This window comes from Phoca vitulina, unplaced genomic scaffold (genome assembly GCF_004348235.1).
Source record: "Phoca vitulina isolate PV1807 unplaced genomic scaffold, GSC_HSeal_1.0 scaffold15, whole genome shotgun sequence".
Taxonomy (NCBI): domain Eukaryota; kingdom Metazoa; phylum Chordata; class Mammalia; order Carnivora; family Phocidae; genus Phoca; species Phoca vitulina.
Window position 1 is genome coordinate 14,443,875 of NW_022589718.1, and position 22,605 is coordinate 14,466,479.

The window sequence follows — 22,605 nt, forward strand, 5'->3', positions numbered from 1 at the left end:
CTTACCAGGGACAAGATGTATCACAAAACCATAGCAAATCAAACAGTGTGGCATGGCGGTAAAAGAGCAAATAGATCAATGATAGAGGGCAAAGAGCTCAGAAGCACATCCGTGCACAGCATGGAAACTAGATTTATGATAGAGATGGCTTTATAAATCAGTGGAGGAAAGGATCTATTGTTGAATAAATAGTATAGGGACACTTGGTTTTCAAAACAAACAAAAACTTGGGGTGCCTGGGTGGCTCAGTTGGTTAAATGTCCAGCTCTTGATTTCTGCTCAAGTCATGATCTCAGGATTGTGAGATCAAGCCCCGGGTTGGGCTCCACACTGAGTGTGGAGCCTGCTTAAGATTCCCTCTCCCCCTCTCCCTCTGCCCCTACCCACCTCTCTCTCTCTCTCTCTCTCTCTCTCTCTCAGTCTAGAAAAAGAAATTATCCAAACCTCACAACATACATACATACACAATTGCAGATAGAATAAGGTTTTAAACAAGAGAAAAAAATAAATTTAAGGCAATTAGAATAAAATGTAGAATATTTTTGTAATAAATAATATAAGGAATAATTAATACAGTAAGTAATATTAAAAGCATAAGCTCTAAAAAAACTTAAAATTTGACTGCATCAATACTGTAGAAATCTTTTGGTATCAAAGACATCATCATAAAGTGAAAAGGCAAGACATAAATTAGAAGGAAATATTTACAGTTAGACAAAATATTAGCATCTGGAGGACCACTGCCCAACAGAAAGCTAAGGAAAGCCATGCATACTTTTTCATTGTGATAAAAGATCATGTAACATGAGATCTACTCACTTATCAAATTTTTAAGTGTGTAGGACAGTATTGTTAACACTGTATACATTTTTGTACAGCAGATCTCTAGAACTTTTTCATCTTGTGTGGCTGAAACTCTATACTCACTGAATAAGAACTCCCCATTTCTCCTCCTCCCACCCCCTGTCAACCTCCAGTCTACTTTCTGCTCCTATGAACTTGACTACTTTAGATACCTCATATCAATAGGATCATGCATTATTTGTCCTCCTGTGACTGGCTTATTTCACTCAGCATAGTGTCCTCACAGTTCATCCATGTTGTAGTATATGACAGGAGTTACTTCTTTATGAAGGCCGAAAAGTATTTAATTGTATGTATAAATCACATTTTGTTTCTGCATATATCTGTCAATGGACATTCAGCTTGTTTCCACCTCTTGACTGTTGTAAATAATGCTGCAATGAGCACAGGAGCACAAATATCCTTCAAGATCTTGTCTTCAATTCCTTTGGATAAATACCCAGAAGTGGGGTTGCTGATCGAATGGTAGTTCTATTTTTTTTTTTAATTTTGGGAAGGAACTCTATGGTGTTTCCCCCGTGGCTGTACCAAATTTATATTCCCACCAACAATGCACAAGCATTCTAATTTCTCCACATCCTTGCCAACACTTGTTGTTTCTTGTTTTTGATTTTAGCCATTTTGACAGGTGTGAGGTGATACATCTCATTGTGGTTTCGATTTACATTTCCCTGATGGTGAGTGATACTGAGCATCTTTTCATATTACCTGTTGGCTATCTCTATATACTCTTTGGAGAAATGTCTAATCAAGTCTTTGCCCATTTTTAAATCGGATTATCTCTTTCTTGTCACTGTTTCTTATTTCTACAAAAAGTGCCACTGGGGTTTTGATGTAGATTGAATCTATAGATTGCTCTGGGAAGTATGGACATTTTAGTCCAATATTAAATCTTCGGAACAATGAACACAGGATATCTTTCCATTTCTTTACATCTTCTTTAATTTCTTTCAGTAATGTGCAGTTTTCAGTGTGTAAGTCTTTCACCTCCTTGGTTAACTTTATCCTAAGTATTTTATTATTTTTTGGATGCTATTGTAAATGAGATTGTTTTCTTACTTTACTTCTTGGGTTATTCATTATTAGTGTATAGAAACATGACTGTATGTTGGTTTTGTATCCTGCAACTTTGCTGAATTTGTTGACTAGTTCTACTAGCATTTTTGTGGAATCTTTAGGGTTGTCTTTATATAGGATTATGTCATCTGCAGTGATACATCTACTTCTTTCTTTTGGATTTGGATGACTTTGCTTCTTTTGCCTCATTGCTCTTGTAGGACTTGTAGTACGATGTTGAATAGAAGAGGTGAGAATGGGCGTCCACCCTTTGTTTCTGATCTTAGAGGAAAACCTTTCAATTTTCACCACTGAACGTGATGTTACTTGTGAACTTTACATATATTATTTTTATTATGTTAAAGTAATTTCCTTCTATTTCTATTTTGTTAAGTGTTTTTATTTTTATAATGACTGGATGTTGAATTTTTCCAAATGCTTTTACTGCACCTATTAAGTTGACCATGTAATTTTTATTCTTTGTTCTGTTAATGTGGTGTTATCTCATTAATTGGTTGTCTTGCAGATGTTGACCAATCTTTGCATCCCAGGGATAAATCCCACGTAGTCATAGTCTATGATTGATATGCTGTTGAATTAGACTTGATAGTCTTTTGTCGAGGATTTTCGCATCTATATTCACTAGGGCTATTGGCCTGTATTTTTCTTTTCTTGTAATGTCTTTGTTTGGCTTTGGTATCAGAGCAATGAAGGCCTCATAAAATGAGTTTGAAAGTGTTCCTTCATCTTCAAATTTTGGGGAATGTTTGAGAAGGATTGACATCTTTTTTAAAACAATGTTTGGTAGAATTCTCCACTGAAGCCATCTCGGCCCTGGTGTTTCTTTGTTGGGAAATTTTCGATTACTGATTCAATCTTCTTACTCAATATGGGTCTGTTCAGACTTTCTATTTCTTCATGACTCAGTGTTGGTGGGTTCTATGTTCTAGAAATTTATCTATTTCTTCTAGGTTATCCAATTTGTTGGCATATAATTATTCATAATAATTTCTTATAATCATTTTTATTTCTGAAGCATCAGTTGTAATATCTTCTCTTTCATTTCTGGTTTTATTTATTTGAACTTTTTCTTTTTTTCTTAGTCTAGCTAAAGATTTGTCAATTTCGTTGATCTTTTTAAAAAACTCCACTCTTAGTCTTATTTATTTTTTCTATCGTTTTTCTAGTCCCTGTTTTGTTTATGTCTGCTGTAATATTTATTATTTCCTTTCTTCAGCTAATTTGGGCTTAGTTTTTTCTTACTGTTCTAGTCACTTGAGGTGTAAAGGTAGGTTGTTTATTTGAGAACTTTCTTCTTTTTTAATGCAGACATTTACAACTATAATCTTCCCTTTTAGTACTGCTTTTTGCTACATCCAACAAGTTTTGGTGTTTTCATTTTCATTTGTCTCAAGATATTTTTAAATTTACCTTTTGATTTCTTCTTTGACCCAGGGGTTGTTCAAGAATGTGTTGTTTAGGGATGCCTGGGTGGCTCAGTTGGTTAAGCATCTGCATTTGGCTCGGGTCATGATCCCAGGGTCCTGGCATCAAGTCCCACATTAGGCTCCTTGCTCAGCAGGGAGCCTGCTTCTCCCTCTGCCTGCAGTTCCCCATGCTTGTGCTCTCTCCCTCCCCCATCCCTTCTTCCCTCTTTCTCTCTGACAAGAAAATAAATGAAATCTTAAAAAAAAGAAAGAAAAAAGAATGTGTTGTTTAATTTCCACATTTTTGTGGATTTTCTGACTTGCCTTCTGCTATTGATTTCTAGTATCGTTCTATTGTGGTCAGAAAAGGTGCTTGGCATGATTTCAATCTTCTTAAATTTGTTAAGACTTGCTTATGATCTATGTGATCTATCCTGAGGAATGTTCCTTGCATGCTTAAGAATGTGTATTCTGCTGCTATTGTGTGGTATGTTCTCTGTGTTAGATCCATTGGGTCTACAGTGTTGTTCAAGTTTTGTTTCCTTATTGATCTTTGGAATGGAGATTCTATCCATTATTGAAGGTGGGGGTGTTGAAATTTCTACTGTGTTGCTGTCTATTTATCCCTACAGTTCTGTCAATGTTTGCTTCTCATATTTGGGTGCTCTGATGTTGGGTGTATATACATTTATAAGTGTTATATCTTCCTGGTGAATTGACCCTTTTATGATTATATAATGTCCTTCTTTGTCTCTTGTGACAATTTTTGATGTAAAGTCTATTGTGTCGATATAAGTATAGCCACTCCTGCTCTCCTTCAGTTAACATTCGTATAGAATACTTTTCTCCATCCTCACACTTTCAACCCATGTGTGTCCTTAGATCTAAAGCGAATCTCTTATAGACAGTATATAGTTAGATCTTCTTGTATGTTTGGATGTTCTTCTATCCATTCAGCCACTATATATTTTTTTGACTGGGGTGTTTAACCCATTTACATTTAAAGTAATTATTGATAGGGAAGGGCTTAATATTGCCATTTTGTTAATTTTCTGTCTACTTGTAGCTTTTTTGTCCTTCTTTTTGTCTCTTGCTATCCTCCTTTGCATTCTGTTAATTTTTTTTGTAGCAACATGTTTTGATTTCTTTCTCAATTTCTTTTATGTATTTCCATACTGTTTTTCTTTGTGGTTCCCCTGGGGCTAACATAAAACATCTCATAGTTATAAGGATCTATTTTAAGCTGATAACAAATTAACTTCAATTGCTTACAAAAACTCTACTTCTTTACCCTCCCCTTTTGTTATTGATGTTACAAATTACTTCTTATATTGTGCATCCATTAACATATTTTTATAGTTATGGTTATTTTTGTATTTAACTCTATACCACAATTAAAAGTGATGTATGTACCACCATTATAGTATTACGGTATTCTGTATTTGTTGAGATATTTACCTTTGCCTGTGAGCTTTGTGTTTTCATATGCTTTCATGTTGATGTCTAGCATCCTTTCATTTCAACTTGAAGGGCCCATTTTAAGCATTTCTCATAAGGCATGTCTAATGGTGATGAATTCCTTCCGGTTTTGTATCTCTGGGAAAGTATTTCTCCTTCATGTTTGAAGGACTGCTTTGCTAGATAAAGCATTCTTTGTTGGCAGGTTTTTTCTGGAGGTTTTTGTTTGTTTGTTTGTTTGTTTTGTTTTGTTTTTTTTCTTTTAGCACTTTGAATATATCATCCCATTCCCTTCTGGCCTACATTGTTTCTGCTGAGAAACTGGCAGTCTTATGTGGTTTCCTTGTATGTGGCAAGTTGGTTTTCTCTTGCTGCTTTTAAAGTTTCTCTTTGTCTTTGACTTTTAAGAATTTGATTGTGATGTGATTCTATGTGAACAATTTGGGGTAAAATATACTTAGAGTTCTTTGGACTTCTTGGATCTGAATGTCCAGTTCTTTTACTAAATTTGAAAAGTTTTCAGCCACTATTTCTTCAAATAGGTTTCTACCCTTTCCTCTTCTTCTGGAACTTTCATAATGTATGTGTTTATCCACATGATGGTGTCCTAAAAGTCCCATAGATTTCCTTCACTCTTTTCCTCTTGTTTTTCTTTCTACTCCTTCTCTGACTGATTAATTGCAAATGACCAACTTTTGAATTTACTGATTCTTTCTTCAGTTTGATCAAGTCTGTTGAACCCCTCTAGTGAATTTTTTTAATTCAGTTGCTGTATTTTTCAGCTCCAGAATTTGATTCTTTTTTAAAAATATATTTTCTGTATTTTTGTTGATATTCTCATTTTTGTTGATGCATCATTTTCCTGAGCTCATTGAGCTTCTTTACAACCGTTATTTTGAATTATTTTTCAGGGAATTTAAATACCTCCATTTTTTTAGGGTTGGTTTTCAGAGATTTATTTTGTTCCTTTGATTGGATCATGGTTTCCTGTTTCTTTAGGTGCCTTGTAACTTTGTGTTTGTATTTGAAAAAATAGCCACCTCTCTTAGTCTTTATGGATTTACTTCATACAGAAAAAGACCTTCACCAGTCAGTCCAACTAGAGATTCTGGAGGCCTCTCAAACCTTTTCTGTGAATGCATCCTTTCTGGACTTATGTCCAATTCCAATTAGTTAATTTTCAATTAGAAGGATTTGCCAGTCTCTTTTTTCAGGAGCTCATAATCCCTTACTCTGGTTCTCTGGAGGTTCTCTGGAGCTGCCACACACTGCCCAGCTTTCTATTGTTCTCAGCAGTCCTCCAGCTTCTGGAGCATTCCAACTCTGTCAGTACTCTGGGTCAGATGACACAGAAATCAGTCCCTCGGGGTGCCTGGGTGGCTCAGTTGGTTAAGCGACTGCCTTCAGCTCAGGTCATGATCCTGGAGTCCCAGGATCGAGTCCCACATCGGGCTCCCTGCTCGGCAGGGAGTCTGCTTCTCCCTCTGACCCTCCTCCCTCTCATGCTCTCTGTCTCTCATTCTCTCTCTTGCAAATAAATAAAATCTTAAAAAAAAAAAAAAAAAAAAAGAAATCAGTCCCTCAAGTAGCCTGTGAGAAGCCAGAATGTTGGACACATGCTCCACTCTCTTCTCCCCTCCTTCCACTCCAGAGAGAGGCCCCTGAGCTGTAGCAGTCTCTGTCTGCTATACAATGGGTCCTTTGGAGCTGCGGCAGGCTACCCAGATCTCCTTTGTTTCCCACAGCCCCCAGGCATCTAGAGTATGTAGGATTCCATCTGTGCTCTGAAACAGGTGTATCAGAAAGCCGTCCTTTGGGAAGCCCTCTGAACAGGTGGGGCATTAAATGGGTGCTCCCACTCTTTCTCTCCCCAAAGACAAGCTACAGTTTAGAGGTTTCTTCCACTTGCTCTGTGCTGATCTGAAGAGAGGGGCAATGGCAAGTGAGGGAGTGATAGCCCAAACCTTCGCTTTTGTTCGCAGCTACCACCAACTTAGCACCCTTTCCTGTTACATGCTTGGATTCAGGCAAAACAGGAACCAGTTCCTTAGGCAGCCCCTGGAAAGTCTGAACGTTAGATACGTACATGTTCCAGTCTTCTATTTCCCTTCCCCAGGAGAAGCCAGGAGCTGGGAGTTTCTCCTGTTTGCACTAGGCTGAGCTGGGTGGGAGGGAATATGGTGAGTGATCGCCCTGCATTTTCCTCCCGGCTTTGGTGTAACTAGTTTCACATTTGCCTGAGATGCAGGGGTCTCTGAGCTATTTTCTAGATTCCTCACAAAAGGAATTGGTCCATGTATTGTTGAATTAGTGTCTCCTTGGGAGGCAGGAGGGGATGGGGCTCCTCTTCCCCCCATTTGCTCACCGTGTATATTTTAAAATTTTCTAGTAACCATGTGAAAAAGTAGCTTTAAAAAAAATTATTCTAGCAGTCCCTTGTGAGAAGAAACAAGTGAAAGATGGCGGAGGAGTAGGAGACCTGGATTTCGTCTGGTCTCAGGAATTCAGCTGGATAGGGATCAAACCATTCTGAACACCTATGAACTCAACAGGAGATCGAAGAAAAGAATAGCAGCAACTCTCTGAACAGAAAAGCGACCACTTTCTGGGAGGTAGGATGTGCGGAGAAGTGAATCCAAGGTGATATTCGGGAGGATAGACAGCTGGGGAGGGGGCCTCCCTCGGCTGCTTCTGGCAAGTGATAGAGCCACGGAGCACAAAATTGGAACTTTTAGAAGTCTGCTCCGCTGCGGGACATCGCTCCAGTGGCTAAGCGGGGGGTGGAACCCTTGCAGGACAGTGTGGTCTCAGGACCCTCAGGGTCACAGAAAGACCAGGGGTGCCTGAGTGCGGCAGAGCTCCCAGGTATCAGAGCGGGGAAGCCGGCTGCAGAGACGGAGCCGAGGCATGGGCTCTCAGCTTGGGGTTGTCATAAACCGTGATCCACGGCACAGTCAGGCCACTGCTCCTCCAGCAGGGACCCAACAAGCAGCAGATCCGGGGACACTCCCCTTCCTCCCCTGGGAGGAGCAGCGCGGGAGCGCACTGCAGGGATCTGCTGGGTTTGGAGACTCCACACGGGGTCGGGTGCCAGAGATAGAAACACTCAGTCACAGGCCGGGTGAGCACAGAGTGCGGCCGGAGACCGGGGAGACGGGAGTGACTGACTGCTTTTCTCTGGGGGCTCACTGAGGAGCGGGCCCCAAGTTCTTGGCATCTCTGGGGAAGAGATTGGGAGGCCGCCATTTTCACTCTCGGCCTCCAAAGCTGTACGGAAAGCTTGCAGGGAACAAAAGCTCCTGAGAGCAAACCTGAGCAGATTACTTAGCCCGGACCAGCAAGGGCGGGGCAATTCCGCCTCCGGCAAAGACATTTGGGAACCACGGCAACAGGCCCCTCCCCCAGAAAATCAGCGAGAACAGCCAGCCAAGACCAAGTTTACCCATCAATGAGAACGGCAGACCTCCAGAGCTAGGGGAATAATGCACATAAAATCCATGGCTTTTTTACCATGATTCTGTAGTCTTTCAAAGTTAATTTTTTTTAACTGTCCTTTTTTTTTTAATTTTTCTTTTTCCTTTCTTCAACCAACATCTTATCAATCCCTTTTTTAAAAAATATTTTTCGGGCGCCTGGGTGGCTCAGTTGGTTAAGCGACTGCCTTCGGCTCAGGTCATGGTTCTGGAGTCCCGGGATCGAGTCCCGCATCGGGCTCCCTGCTCAGCGGGGAGTCTGCTTCTCCCTCTGACCCTCCTCCCTCTCATGCTCTCTGTCTCTCGTTCTCTCTCTCTCAAATAAATAAATAAAATCTTAAAAAAAAAAATATTTTTCATTTTTCATTTTTAGAGTCATATTCTATCCCTTCATAGTAGTTACCCTTATTTTTGGTATATATATATATAAGTTGTTCTCTCTTTAAAATTTTGAGATACAGTTTCTTTTAACAGATAAAAATATACCCTAAATCTCTAGTGTATGGCTTTGTTCCAGTCTCCTGCCTGATCACATTCTCTCCCTTTTTTTTTTAAATCCTCTTCTTTCTTTTTTCAACCAACTTCTTATCTTATCAATTCCTTTTATAAAATCTTTTATAATTTTCATCTTTACAGTCATATTCCATCCCTTCACCGTATTAACCCTTATTTTTGTACATATATAAGTTTTTCTTTCTTTAAAATTTTGGGAGGCAATTTCTTCTAACAGACCAAAATATGCCCAAAATCTAGTGTGTGGCACTGATATATGCACCAGCCTGATCATATTTGATCATATTCTGTTTTTTTTGTTTTGTTTTGTTTTTGTTTGTTTTTATCTTTATCTTTTTTTTTTTCTTTTTCTTTTTTCTTTCTTTCCCTTTCTTTTCCCCTGGTTTCAGGTCTTTTCTGATTTGTTTAGTGTATATTTTCTGGGGACGTTTTTACCCTGTTAGCATTTTGTTCTCTCATTCATCTATTCTCCTCTGGACAAAATGACAAGACGGAAAAAATCACCTCAACAAAAAGAACAAGAGGCAGTACCAACTGCCAGGGACCTAATCCATATGGACATTAGTACGATGTTGGAACTAGAGTTCAGAATGATGATTTTAAAGATACTAGCTGGGCTTGAAAAAAGCATGGGAGTTATTAGAGAAACCCTTTCTGGAGAAATAAAAGAACTAAAATCTAACCAAGTCGAAATCAAAAAGGCTATTAATGAGGTGCAATAAAAAATGGAGGCTCTAACTGCTAGGATAAGTGAGGCAGAAGAGGGAATTAGTGATATAGAAGACCAAATGATGGAAAATTAAGAAGCTGAGAAAAAGAGAGATAAACAACTACTGGATCACGACGGCAGAATTTGAGAGATAAGCGATACCATAAGACAAAACAACATTAGAATAATTGGGATCCCAGAACAAGAAGAGAGAGAGGGGCAGAAGGTATATTGGAGGAAATAATAGCAGAGAACTTCCCTAATTTGGGGAAGGAAACAGGCATCAAAATCCAGGAGGCACAGAGAAACCCCCTCAAAATCAATAAAAATAGGTCAACAGCCCAACATCTGATAGTAAAACTCACAAGTCTCAGAGACAAAGAGAAAATCCTGAAAGCAGCTCGGGAGAAGAGATCTGTAACCTACAATGGTAGAAACATTAGATTGGCAACAGACCTATCCACAGAGACCTGGCAGGCCAGAAAGGACTGGGATGACATATTCAGAGCACTAAATGAGAAAAATATGCAGCCAAGAATACTATATCCAGCTAGGCTGTCATTGAAAATAGAAGGAGAGATAAAAAGCTTCCAGGACAAACAAAAAGGAATTTGCAAACACAAAACCAGCCCTACAAGAAATCTTGAAAGGGGTCCTCTAAGCAAAGAGAGAGCCTAAAAGCAACATAGACCAGAAAGGAACACAGACAATATACAGTAACAGTCACCTTACAGGCAATACAATGGCACTAAATTCATATCTTTCAATAGTTACCCTGAATGGAAATGGGCTAAATGCCCCAATCAAAAGACACGGGCTATCAGATTGGATTAAAAAACAAGACCTATCGATATGCAAGAGACTCATTTTAGACCCAAAGACACCCCCATATTGAAAGTGAGGGGGTGGAAAACTATTTACCGTGCTAGTGGACACCAAAAGAAAGCTGGGGTGGCGATCCTTATATCAGACAAATTAGATTTTAAACCAAAGATGGTAATAAAGATGAGGAAGGACACTATATCCTACTTAAAGGGTCTATCCAACAAGAAGATCTAACAATTGTAAATATCTATGCCCCTAACATGGGAGCAGCCAATTATATAAGGCAATTAATAACAAAAGCAAAGAAACACATTGACAACAATACAATAATAGTGGGGGACTTTAACAACCCCCTCACTGAAATGGACAGATCATCTAAGCAAAAGATCCACAAGGAAATAAAGACTTTAAATGATACACTGGACCAAATGGACGTCATAGATATATTCAGAACATTCCATCCCAAAGCAACGGAATACACATTCTTCTCTAGTGCCCATGGAACATTCTCCAAAATTGATCACATCCTAGGTCACAAATCAGGTCTCAACCAGTACCAAAAGCTTGGGATCATTCCCTGCATATTTTCAGACCACAATGCTTTGAAACTAGAACTCAATCACAAGAGGAAAGTCGGAAAGAACTCAAATACATGGAGGCTAAAGAGCATCTTACTAAAGAATGAATGGGTCAACCAGGAAATTAAAGAAGAATTAAAAAAATTCATGGAAACCAATGAAAATGAATACACAACTGTTCAAAATCTTTGGGATACAGCAAAGGCAGTCCTAAGAGGAAAGTATATAGCAATACAAGCCTTTCTCAAGAAACAAGAAAGGTCTCAAGTATACAACCTAACCCTATATGCAAAGGAGCTGGAGAAAGAACAGCAAATAAAGCCTAAACCCAACAGGGGAAGAGAAATAATAAAGATCAGAGCAGAAATCAATGAAATAGAAACTAAAAAAACAGTAGAACAGATCAATGAAACTAGGAGCTGGTTCTTTGAAAGAATTAACAAGATTGATAAACCCCTGACCAGACTTATCAAAAAGAAAAGAGAAATGACCCAAATAAACAAAATCATGAATGAAAGAGGAGAGATGACAACCAACACCAAAGAAATACAAACAATTATAAGAACATATTATGAGCAACTATATGCCAGCAAATTAGATAATCTGGAAGAAATGGATGCATTCCTAGAGATGTATCAACTACCAAAACTGAACCAGGAAGAAATAGAAAGCCTGAACAGACCCATAACCACTAAGGAAATTGAAGCAGTCATCAAAAATTTCCCAACAAACAAAAGCCCAGGGCCAGATGGCTTCCCAGGGGAATTCTACCCAACATTTAAAGAAGAATTAATACCTATCCTTCTGAAGCTATTCCAAAAAATAGAAATGGAAGGAAAACTTCCAAACTCGTTTTATGAGGCCACCATTACCTTGATCCCCAAACCAGACAAAGACCCCATCAAAAAGGAGAATTACAGACCAATATACTTGATGAACATGGATGCAAAAATTCTCACCAAAATACTAGCCAATAGGATCCAACAGTACATTAAAAGGATTATTCACCACGACCAAGTGGGATTTATCCCTGGGCTGCAAGGTTGGTTCAACATCCGCAAATCAATCAATGTGATACAATACATTAATAAAAGAAAGAACAAGAATCATATGATCCTCTCAATAGATGCAGAAAAAGCATTTGACAAAGTACAGCATCCTTTCTTGATCAAAACTCTTCAGAGTATAGGGATAGAGGGTACATAACTCAATATCATAAAAGCCATCTATGAAAAACCCACAGCCAATATCACTCTCAATGGGGAAAAAACTAGGAGCTTTCCCCCTAAGGTCAGGAACACGGCAGGGATGTCCACTATCACCACTGCTATTCAACATAGTATTAGAAATCCTAGCCACAGCAATCAGACAACAAAAAGAAATAAAAGGCATCCAAATTGGCAAAGAAGAAGTCAAACTCTTACTGTTTGCAGATGATATGATACTTTATGTGGAAAACCCAAAAGACTCCACCCCAAACCTGCTAGAACTCATACAGGAATTCAGTAAAGTGGCAGGATATAAAATCAATGCACAGAAATCAGTGGCATTCCTATACACCAACAACAAGACAGAAGAAAGAGAAATTAAGGAGTCGATCCCATTTACAATTGCACCCCAAACCATAAGATACCTAGGAATAAATCTAACCAAAGAGGCAAAGGATCTGTACTCAGAAAACTATAAAATACTCATGAAAGAAATTGAGGAAGACACAAAGGAATGGAAAAACTTTCCATGCTCATGGATTGGAAGAACAAATATTGTGAAGATGTCAATGCTACCTAGAGCAATCTACACATTCAATGCAATCCCCATCAAAATACCATCCACATTTTTCAAAGAAATGGAACAAATAATCCTAAAATTTGTATGGAACCAGAAAAGACCCCGAATAGCCAGAGGAATGTTGAAAAAGAAAAGCAAAGCTGGCGGCATCACAATTCTGGACTTCAAGCTCTATTACAAAGCTGTCATCATCAAGACAATATGGTACTGGCACAAAAACAGACACATAGATCAATGGAACAGAATAGAGAGCCCAGAAATGGACCCTCAACTCTAGGGTCAACTAATCTTCGACAAAGCAAGAAAGAATGTCCAATGGTAAAAAGACAGTCTCTTCAACAAATGGTGTTGGGAAAATTGGACAGCCACATGCAGAAGAATGAAACTGGACCATTTCCTTACACCACACACAAAAATAGACTCAAAATGGTTGAAAGACCTAAATGTGAGACAGGAGTCCATCAACATCCTAAAGGAGAACACAGGCAGCAACCTCTTCGACCTTAGCTGCAGCAACTTCTTCCTAGAAACATCGTCAAAGGCAAGGGAAGCAAGGGCAAAAATGAACTATTGGGACCTCATCAAGATAAAAAGCTTTTGCACAGCAAAAGAAACAGTCAACGAAACCAAAAGACAACCGACAGAATGGGAGAAGATATTTGCAAATGACATATCAGATAAAGGGCTAGTATCCAAAATCTATAAAGAACTTCTTAACCTCAACAGCCAAAGAACAAATAATCCAATCAAGAAATGGGCAGAAGACATGAACAGACATTTTTCCAAAGAAGACATCCCAATGGCCAACAGACACATGAAAAAGTGCTCAACATCGGGGCGCCTGGGTGGCTCAGTTGGTTAAGCGACTGCCTTCGGCTCAGGTCATGATCCTGGAGTCCCAGGATCGAGTCCCACGTCGGGCTCCCTGCTCGGCAGGGAGTCTGCTTCTCCCTCTGACCCTCCCCCCTCTCATGTGCTCTCTCTCTCTCTCTCATTCTCTCTGTCTCAAATAAATAAATAAAATCTTTAAAAAAAAAAAAAAAAGTGCTCAACATCGCTCGGCATCAGGGAAATCCAAATCAAAACCTCAATGAGATACCACCTCACACCAGTCAGAATGGCTAAAATTAACAAGTCAGGAAACGACAGATGTTGGCGGGGATGCGGAGAAAGGGGAACCCTCCTACACTGCTGGTGGGAATGCAAGCTGGTGCAGCCACTCTGGAAAACAGTATGGAGGTTCCTCAAAAAGTTGAAAATAGAGCTACCATACGACCCAGCAATTGCACTACTGGGTATTTACCCCAAAGATACAAATGTAGGGATCCAAAGGGGTATGTGCACCCTGATGTTTATAGCAGCAATGTCTACAATAGCCAAACTGTGGAAAGAGCCAAGATGTCCATTGACAGATGAATGGATAAAGAAGATGTGGTATATATATACAATGGAATATTATGCAGCCATCAAAAGGAATGAGATCTTGCCATTTGCAATGACGTGGATGGAACTGGAGGGTGTTATGTTGAGCGAAATAAGTCAATCAGAGAAAGACACGTATCATATGACCTCACTGATATGAGGAATTCTTAATCTCAGGAAACAAACTGAGGGTTGCTGGAGTGGTGGGGGGTGGGAGGGATGGGGCAGCTGGGTGATAGACATTGGGGAGGGTATGTGCTATGGTGAGTGCTGTGAATTGTGCAAGACTGTTGAATCACAGATCTGTACCTCTGAAACAAATAATACATTATATGTTAAAAGAAGAAGAAGGAGAAGAAGATAGCAGGAGGGGAAGAATGAAGGGGGGGAAATCGGAGGGGGAGATGAACCATGAGAGATGATGGACTCTGAGAAACAAACTGAGGGTTCTAGAGGGGAGGGGGTAGGGGGATGTGTTAGCCTGGTGATGGGTATTAAAGAGGGCACGTTCTGCATGGAGCACTTGGTGTTACATGGAAATAATGAATCATGGAACACTACATCAAAAACTAATGATGTAATGTATGGTGATTAACATAACATAATAAAAAAAATAAAGTGAACTACAAAAAAAAAAAAAGAAGAAACAAGTGAAATTAGTTTTAATAATGTGGTTTAGTGAAACCACTATATCCTAAATAGTATTATTTCAACAGGTAATCAATAGAAAATTATTATAAGATATTTTACATTCTGTATTTTGTACCAAGTTTTTGAAACCCAGTGTCTATTTTACACTTGGAGCACATCTCAATTTAGACTAACCACAGTTCAGGTGGTCAACAGGCATTAGCAGCTACTATATTGGACAGCATTGATTTATAATATAAAAGTTACTCCTATGAACAAATTTTAAAAAGCCAACCAAAATGATAATTTCAGGCCATTCAGAAAGCAGAAAATCTGAATGACCACATATGGAAAGATGTTTTTCTTCCATGGATAGAGAAATACAAATTAGAGCAATAAGATACTCTTTTTCATTTACTGGATTATCAAGGAGTTTAAGGGAGAAAAAGCATTGTGGAACTTTTGTGTGATTCTTTCTGTGGCTGCCTTTTTTCCAACAGAAAGGAGCATTCTTTCCCCCTTCCACCTGATAATGAGCTAATCTGCATTTACATCTTTATTGGAAAGTAGTGATAAGATGGTCATATTACTTTCTTGTAATTGCTGATGAGTCTCTGATTGTATCGTTTGATCCATCAAATTTCATCAACATCTAGTTTTTTAAAAACAAAAATACAGTTTAAATTTGACTTTAAATTTCTCTCAAAATTAGATTTTCTTCTTTAGTAAAATTTCCACCCATCTTTAATTGTAGTGAATGATCTGTAAGCAATTGCGTACAGGAATCAGTCTTGGGAGAATTCTTTTTGTAAGCAATCCCTTTAAATGCTATCATAATCCGTTTGAAAATTCAGGCTTCCACAGAGTGAGTATTTTTAGACAGGGGCTCACCTACAATGGGTAAAATGTATCAGGCTACCAGCTTTAAGATCTGTCCATACATCTGCCTGTGTTTAGTCTTAGTCAAGCAGAGCCATTGATGAGAACAAGAATTCCTTTTGGTGGTTGAATAAAAGGAGGAAGGGAATTGCCCTTAAAGTAAAGACAAAAAGAAAAAAAGAAGGGAAATGTTTTATCCCCTGGGTATTGTCATTCGAGAAGAGACCAGAATACAACCATGCTGAAGAAAGGATGTCATTGAAATAAGAAATCTGGGCCAGACCAGCCCGGGGCACAAGGAATTGTGGGAATCCAATGTTTCTGAATATCACTTAAAAGGGCTCCACCAGGCACACACACCTTAAAATCATGTTCCTAATTGTTCTTCCTTTTCTTTTTTTCTTTCGCAAATCACAAAGAAGAAGGGGGAAAAAAGCCCAGCAGGAAGAGCCAGCTGCTGAGCCTGTTAGGAGAAGAAAGAGCATGGATATGATATTAATTTTGCTTCATTATCTCTCCCTCTACAAACGGCTGGCTGGCAGGTGAACACTCTGCCCAGAAAATCTGGGAAGTTTTGATCAGGAATAGCAGTCTGTCTGGTGAGGCCATATTCCCTAAAAATCTCCATGAGCAAGGATAGGAGAAAGAAACAAAAGCCTATATTATTTCCATCAATTCTCCACGGCAATGGCTTGCCAGTAAATAGGGGCAAGATAACAGCTCCGCTCTCCTCAACTGGGGACGTTCAGCTTCCAGAATGCAGGCACATTAAAGAGAAACTGAAACATGTACTGTGATTACTTCTGGGGAAGAAAACAGGCTTCAAGCTGTACATACATCAATATGTGTAGCAAGGGAGGTCTTTGCACAAGCTATTGTACTTGTCTCCCTCTCTCTGCCAGTCTGTGACACGCACGCGTGCACACACACACACACACGCACACACATGCACGCACATGCACAGAGGACCATGAATCATGCTCAAAGCACAGAGATTCTGATCTGCCACTCCTGAAATGCAAATGATGACACTGGGGAAGAGCCAGGGAATGAGAATTCCTGTTTATTTTTTAAAAAGATTTTATTTATTCATTTATTTGAGAGAGAGAGAGAATGAAAGCGAGCGCAGAGCATAGAGCCCCATGTGGGGCTTGATCCCACGACCGCAAGATCATGACTGGAGCTGAAGCCAAGAATCGGGCACTTCAACCAATGGAGCTGCCACCCAGGTGCCCTGAGAATTCCCCTTTTAAAGCAAAAGGCAGAGAGTTCATTTTTCTGGGAACATCCAATCTCCCTAGGAAGACAGAAAGAGTGGTCCACGTTTTTTTTGCTTTTACCAGCTAGAAGTGCTCTGACCACATATCTGGCCCAACCAGCTGCCTTTGGGGCCCTTTTAAGTGTTTGACTGAAAATTATGTCATGCATACCAGCATTTCCCTGTTTTAGACAGCTCGCACATGCTACCACCACTTTTCAGCCCAGACAACCACCTCCTCTCCAAGGGTTAAACGTCATGGCCCCAGGTCCCTTCTGGCCGTTCAGTAGCTCAAGCTTAGCTAGCAATGCGCCTTAGGGCTCTGGTCTTGCACTTGATTTTCACGGGGCAAAGTCATTGGCTGGGGGAAGGAAGGCGTTATCCGCTGCCTCTGCTGGCCTGGTAAAGATCATGCACTCTCAGTTCTACCTCCCTCACTAGTCAGTCATGATGGGGAGACAAGAGTCCATTGCTAGAGTGGGCACATTGGTTGGTGGGGTCCAGGATGAGAACTGCTGCTATAAACCCATTCGCTCTCCAGAGCCCCAGGCACCTGCGTGCCTGCTGGGTTGAAGACATCCCTTAATTCCTGAGATGCTGACTTTCCCTATGTCAGAACCTTGTAGGCTGTTTTGTTTGTTTGTTTAAAGATTTTATTTATTTATTTGACAAAGAGAGTGAGCACAAATGGGGAGCAGCAGAGGGAGAGGGAGAAGCAGGCTCCCCGCTGAGCAGAGGGCCCCATGTGGGACTCGATTCCAAGACCCTGGGATCATGACCAGAGCAGAAGGCCGATGCTCAACCTACTGAGCCACCCAGGCGCCCCTAGGCTGTTGTTTTGAATGCAGATCCTTGGATCTCACCTCAGCTTTATTACCCAGATAAATTACCCAGAAGAAACTTCTCATGCCATAAGGATGGGACTAGAAATCTGTATGCTAACAGAAAGAGAATAACCTAGGAGAAGGAGTCTAATAATGATTAAGAACTCAAGCTCTGGTGGGGAAATCGGAGGGGGAGCAAACCATGAGAGGCTATGGAACCTGAGAAACAAACTGAGGGTTCTAGAGGGGAGGGGGTGGGAGGATGGGTTAGCCTGGTGATGGGTATTAAATAGGGCATGTTCTGCATGGAGCACTGGGTGTTATGCACAAACAATGAATCATGGAACACTACATCAAAAACTAATGATGTAATATATGGTGATTAACATAACATAATAATAAAAAAAAAGAACTCAAGCTCAGGTGATTACCTGTTCCTTTCCTTGATATTTGTGTGATCTTGGGAGAAATTACTTAACTTACCTCTGCATCATCTGTCAAGTGGTGAAAATGGCCTAATACCCACCTCAAAGAAGGATTTAATTAGTAAGTCCATTTAACATGCCTAGAACAGTGCCAGCTACATAAGAATGTTTAATACATGCTAGCTGTTACTACTATTATATAACTAGCACAATCTGTTTTTGCTCAGCCCTACAGAATCGACCTAGGTTTGGAGCTTTGTGTTGTTCCCCCAACCTGTTTTCCTCAAACATAGACCCTCTCAACTCCTGTCATTCCAAGCCTTCATTGGGTACCAGGAACAGGTGTCTGACCTGGTTGCTGCCTGTCCTTCAGGCATAATGGGCTGGTCATTGAGAGGAGGGATGCTGCTGATTGCCTGAGGAGTGCCTACTCTCCATATGGGGAGAAAGGAATTTTCTGTCACTGGGGCCCAACTATAGAAGTGGAAGTTCCTAGTTGTTCAGTATAATTCAGTGTTGATAACCATTCAATCCTCGCAGAAGCTTTGAGGCTAGTTTGGACATGCACATTAGAAAAAGGACCCTTCTCTTAAACACTTGCCCTTTGGGTGACCAGCTGTCCCACTTTCTCCTGGATTGTCCTGGTTCTAACACTGAAAGTCCCAGATCTCAGGAAACCCCTCTGTCCTGGATAAACCAATATGGTTGGTCCCCCTGTGTCCCATAGATACTAGGTTGGGTCTCCAGGAAACTACATAGAAATGCTCAGTTGGACTCCCAGCTGTGAGGCAGGGGCTTAACTGGGGCCTGGGTCCAGCCATACTAAACTTCAGAAGTATAAAGCTCAAGACAGGAGGGCCTCGTGACTATGTTGGTTTAGAGCACCAAGGTGTGGAAAACACACTAGCACTTTCTGTTTGCAAGGCTGACATAGAGCAGAATGATAATGAATGCTTCATATTTTCTGTGACATGATAGGCATCTGAGGAATTCCACAATATGGTGCTTTGTGTAAGGCACTCAGAACTCGGATCCTCCAGTCTGTCATGTTTTCTGATGCGAATAATAGCCACAGCTATAAATATCAACGTTTCCCCGGGCCTGGAGATTTATATGCTGACTGCATTTCAGTCAGAAAACGGCAGAAGGGTTTGCTTTCCTATTTCCCCAGAAGAAGAGATTTGGGAGGGAGAAAACAAGGATGTAGGTTTTATAGAGTTGTAGAAATTACAAACGTTGCCAAGGTAGTTAATCAACAAACAAAGCCAACATAAAATCTCATCCTGTGTCTGCGCATATATCCCTCTAACCCCAGTGGACGTGAGTCATAATATCTAAATGAAAAAAATTACCTGAAGGATATTGCCTGAGTGGGACTGCTCTAACGGGAGGGTAGGGCTTACTTAATTAAGGCACAGTTTAATTATTGCTATAACTTAAGGAAATGAAGTGCCATGCAATAAGACAAGGGTAGGAGAGGTTTGGGCCCTGTCAGATAACAATTAATTTCAAATAGTTTGGGGAGGGGGGGAGGCATGATTAAATACAGGAGCAGCTGACAAGTGAATCATCAGGGAAGTGCATTTCTAACTAAATGGAAATGAGTCTAAGAGGAATGGGGGGAAAAATCATGATAGCTTTGCTGGGGAGAAGAGGGAGGATGATCTCTGGGTCAGAATAGGAGCCCAAAGGCTGAGCTCTGGGCTCTGCCTCTTTAATGGAATCACCGGTGCTCCTGGGGACAGGCCAGGAAGTGGTGAGCCCACAACAGCAGGGCTGTTCTCAAAGGCCCGGGAGTCGCCTCTGGTCTTGGGCTCGCACTGTGGTCCCCGTGGTCACCAGGGAGCCACGGGGCCCTAGTGCAAAATCCAAATGGGGCCTGCCCTCTCCCAGCAAGGATGCTCTCTACCTCCAGTTTTTCCTTTTCTTTCATTCATAAGGATGGGACTTGTCAACTGGGAAGGAAAATTCTCATTTCTTACCTACCTCAAAAGAAAACTAGACTATGAAACAACATACAAAGCTACCAGCGAGGGAAGAGAGTTATCTCGCTAAGGATGAAAATGAGAATAAGAATATAAGGTATTGCTCTTTCATTTAAGAGAATTGTCCTAAGCAGATGAGAACGAGAAGAAAGAAGGGAAAGATCTTAATTCACTCAGGAATATATGTATTCCTAAATTTAAAAAATAATTAAATTAAATTAAAAAAATATATATATATATTTTCAGTTTAATTTATTATTTTGAAAGAATTTCACAGCTACCAGAAAGCTCAAGAGCAATTCAGAGGATTCTCATATACTCTTTCCCCCAAATTCACCAGTTTGTTAATGGGGTGCCTCATTTGCTCTCTCTCTCTCTCCGCACACACCACACACACGTCACGGGGATGACATCACTGTGCTTATTACTTCAATGTGTATTCTCTGGAAACACAGTTATCCTTTCATGTAACCATAATACAGTTACACAATTTGGAAATGTAACACTGACTACTACTTTATCAGATCCATATTCCAGGAATTGTTTCTCAAGACTTTATCTTTCATTTTCATAACGCTGGCATTTTTGTAGAGAAAAGGCCAGTTATTTTATTTTATTTTTTATTTTTTAAAAATACATTTTATTTTTTTTTTAAAGATTTATTTATTTGAGGGGGGGCAGGGAGGGGCAGAGGGAGAGAGAATCTTAAGCAGTCTCCACGCCCAGCACAGAACCAGACACGGGGCCCGATCTCACGACGCTGAGATCACGACCTGAGCCAAAATCAAGAGTTGGGTGCTTAACCGACTGAACCACCCAGGCGCCCCAAGGCCAGTTATTTTATAGAATGGTTTTCAATATGGGTTGGTCTGAAGTTTCTTCACCACTAGATTCGGTTTATACACCGAAGGCCAGAATACCACAAAACTGAGACTGAGTCGTCCTCGGGGATTGTATCCGGAGGCCCACGAGGCCCCTCTGCCCCTCATTACCCATGTCACCAATCCAGTTTCTCCACGGTGTAATTATTATTTTTCCTCTTATGATGAATCAATATTCTGTGGGGAGACATATTAACACCAAATACATATCCTGATCTCATCACATTCCCTTTCTACCCCTCAGATTTCACATCTATTGATGATTCTTGCCTGAAATAATCTTTATTGTGATCATTGCAAAACAGTGGTTTTCAACCCCAAAACTCCCACACATTTATCGGTTGGCCGGGCTGATGCAGTTAAAAAATCACTATTTTTAAAGAAAGGCACGAACTGTGTAAATTTCTACATGGGGACATCAGCAGCTCTAAGTAAATTATTATCACATATGAAAACTCAGGGGTATAAGAGAGGCGCCCCGCAGCTCACAAAACCCCACTGTCACCGTCTGACTCCTCAGAAGAGTTTTTGAAGCACTTATTTCTTTGACTTTGATTTGAAATCACTGTCACTCAGTAGTGCTTCACTATGACCCTTGTGGGCATTTGATGGATTATGACATACCAGTGGGTTGGTGAGGGAGACCATGGAAACCCCACTGTTGCCAGGCAATGGAGGTCACGAGGTCAGTAACTTCTCCCACCACGGATCATTAGGTACAAAAGGAACCTATGTGCATCATTCCAAGGGATCAGGGGCTTGGTCACAAAGGAGTGAGCTCTTGAAATGTTGGATGTCCAGGGTTTAAAACAAAGGTTCTACAAGCCCTGTGACACCCGAGGGCTGTGGATCTTGGCTTTGAATTCATGAGTGGTAGTAATTTCTCCCCTCCACTGTGGGTTTTGAGTGATTGCCTTATCCACTCATTCCTCTCAAGAAATTCTACTTGCTATCTCCACTTCTTTCTCTTATTCTTTGCTCTTTTGCCCAGTGGTTTCAATGCTGGCTTAGAATCAGACATACATGGATTTAAATCCTTCCCTGCCATGTCCTAGGGGTGTACCTGGTGCCCCTGGTTCCTTGACCGCAAAATGGGGATGCTATTGGTAGCGACTTCATATGAAGATGACACAACACATGTAAAGAGCAGTCCAAAGTGGTTGCTATCTTGATCGTGAAGCCTATTAAAGAAGCTGTTTTTATTATTCAAACTCGCTATTTTTAAATTTGTCAGTGGCACAAGTTGTTAGAGTAAATTTGGGAAACATGATGAAAACAACCGGCAATGATCCCATTAGCCAAAACAATCCACTTTGGTCATTGTTGTATTTCTATTCATTCTTTTTTTAAAAATATGTTTTTGAACTCTACTTTCATTCCTTTGCATTTTTGCATTGAACTTGTTAATGCTACAAAATAGGTTTTTAATTACTATTTTTAATGACTGCGTTAATTTCATTGACAAGATGAAATGTGATTTGCTCATTGGTTGACCTATCAATGAATATTGAGGTGATTTTAAAGTTCTACTGTTAGTAATATCTCTGCAATGACCAGTATTTTTCAGTCTTCTTTCTTGGTGTTTGGATAATTCCTTAAGATACACTTTT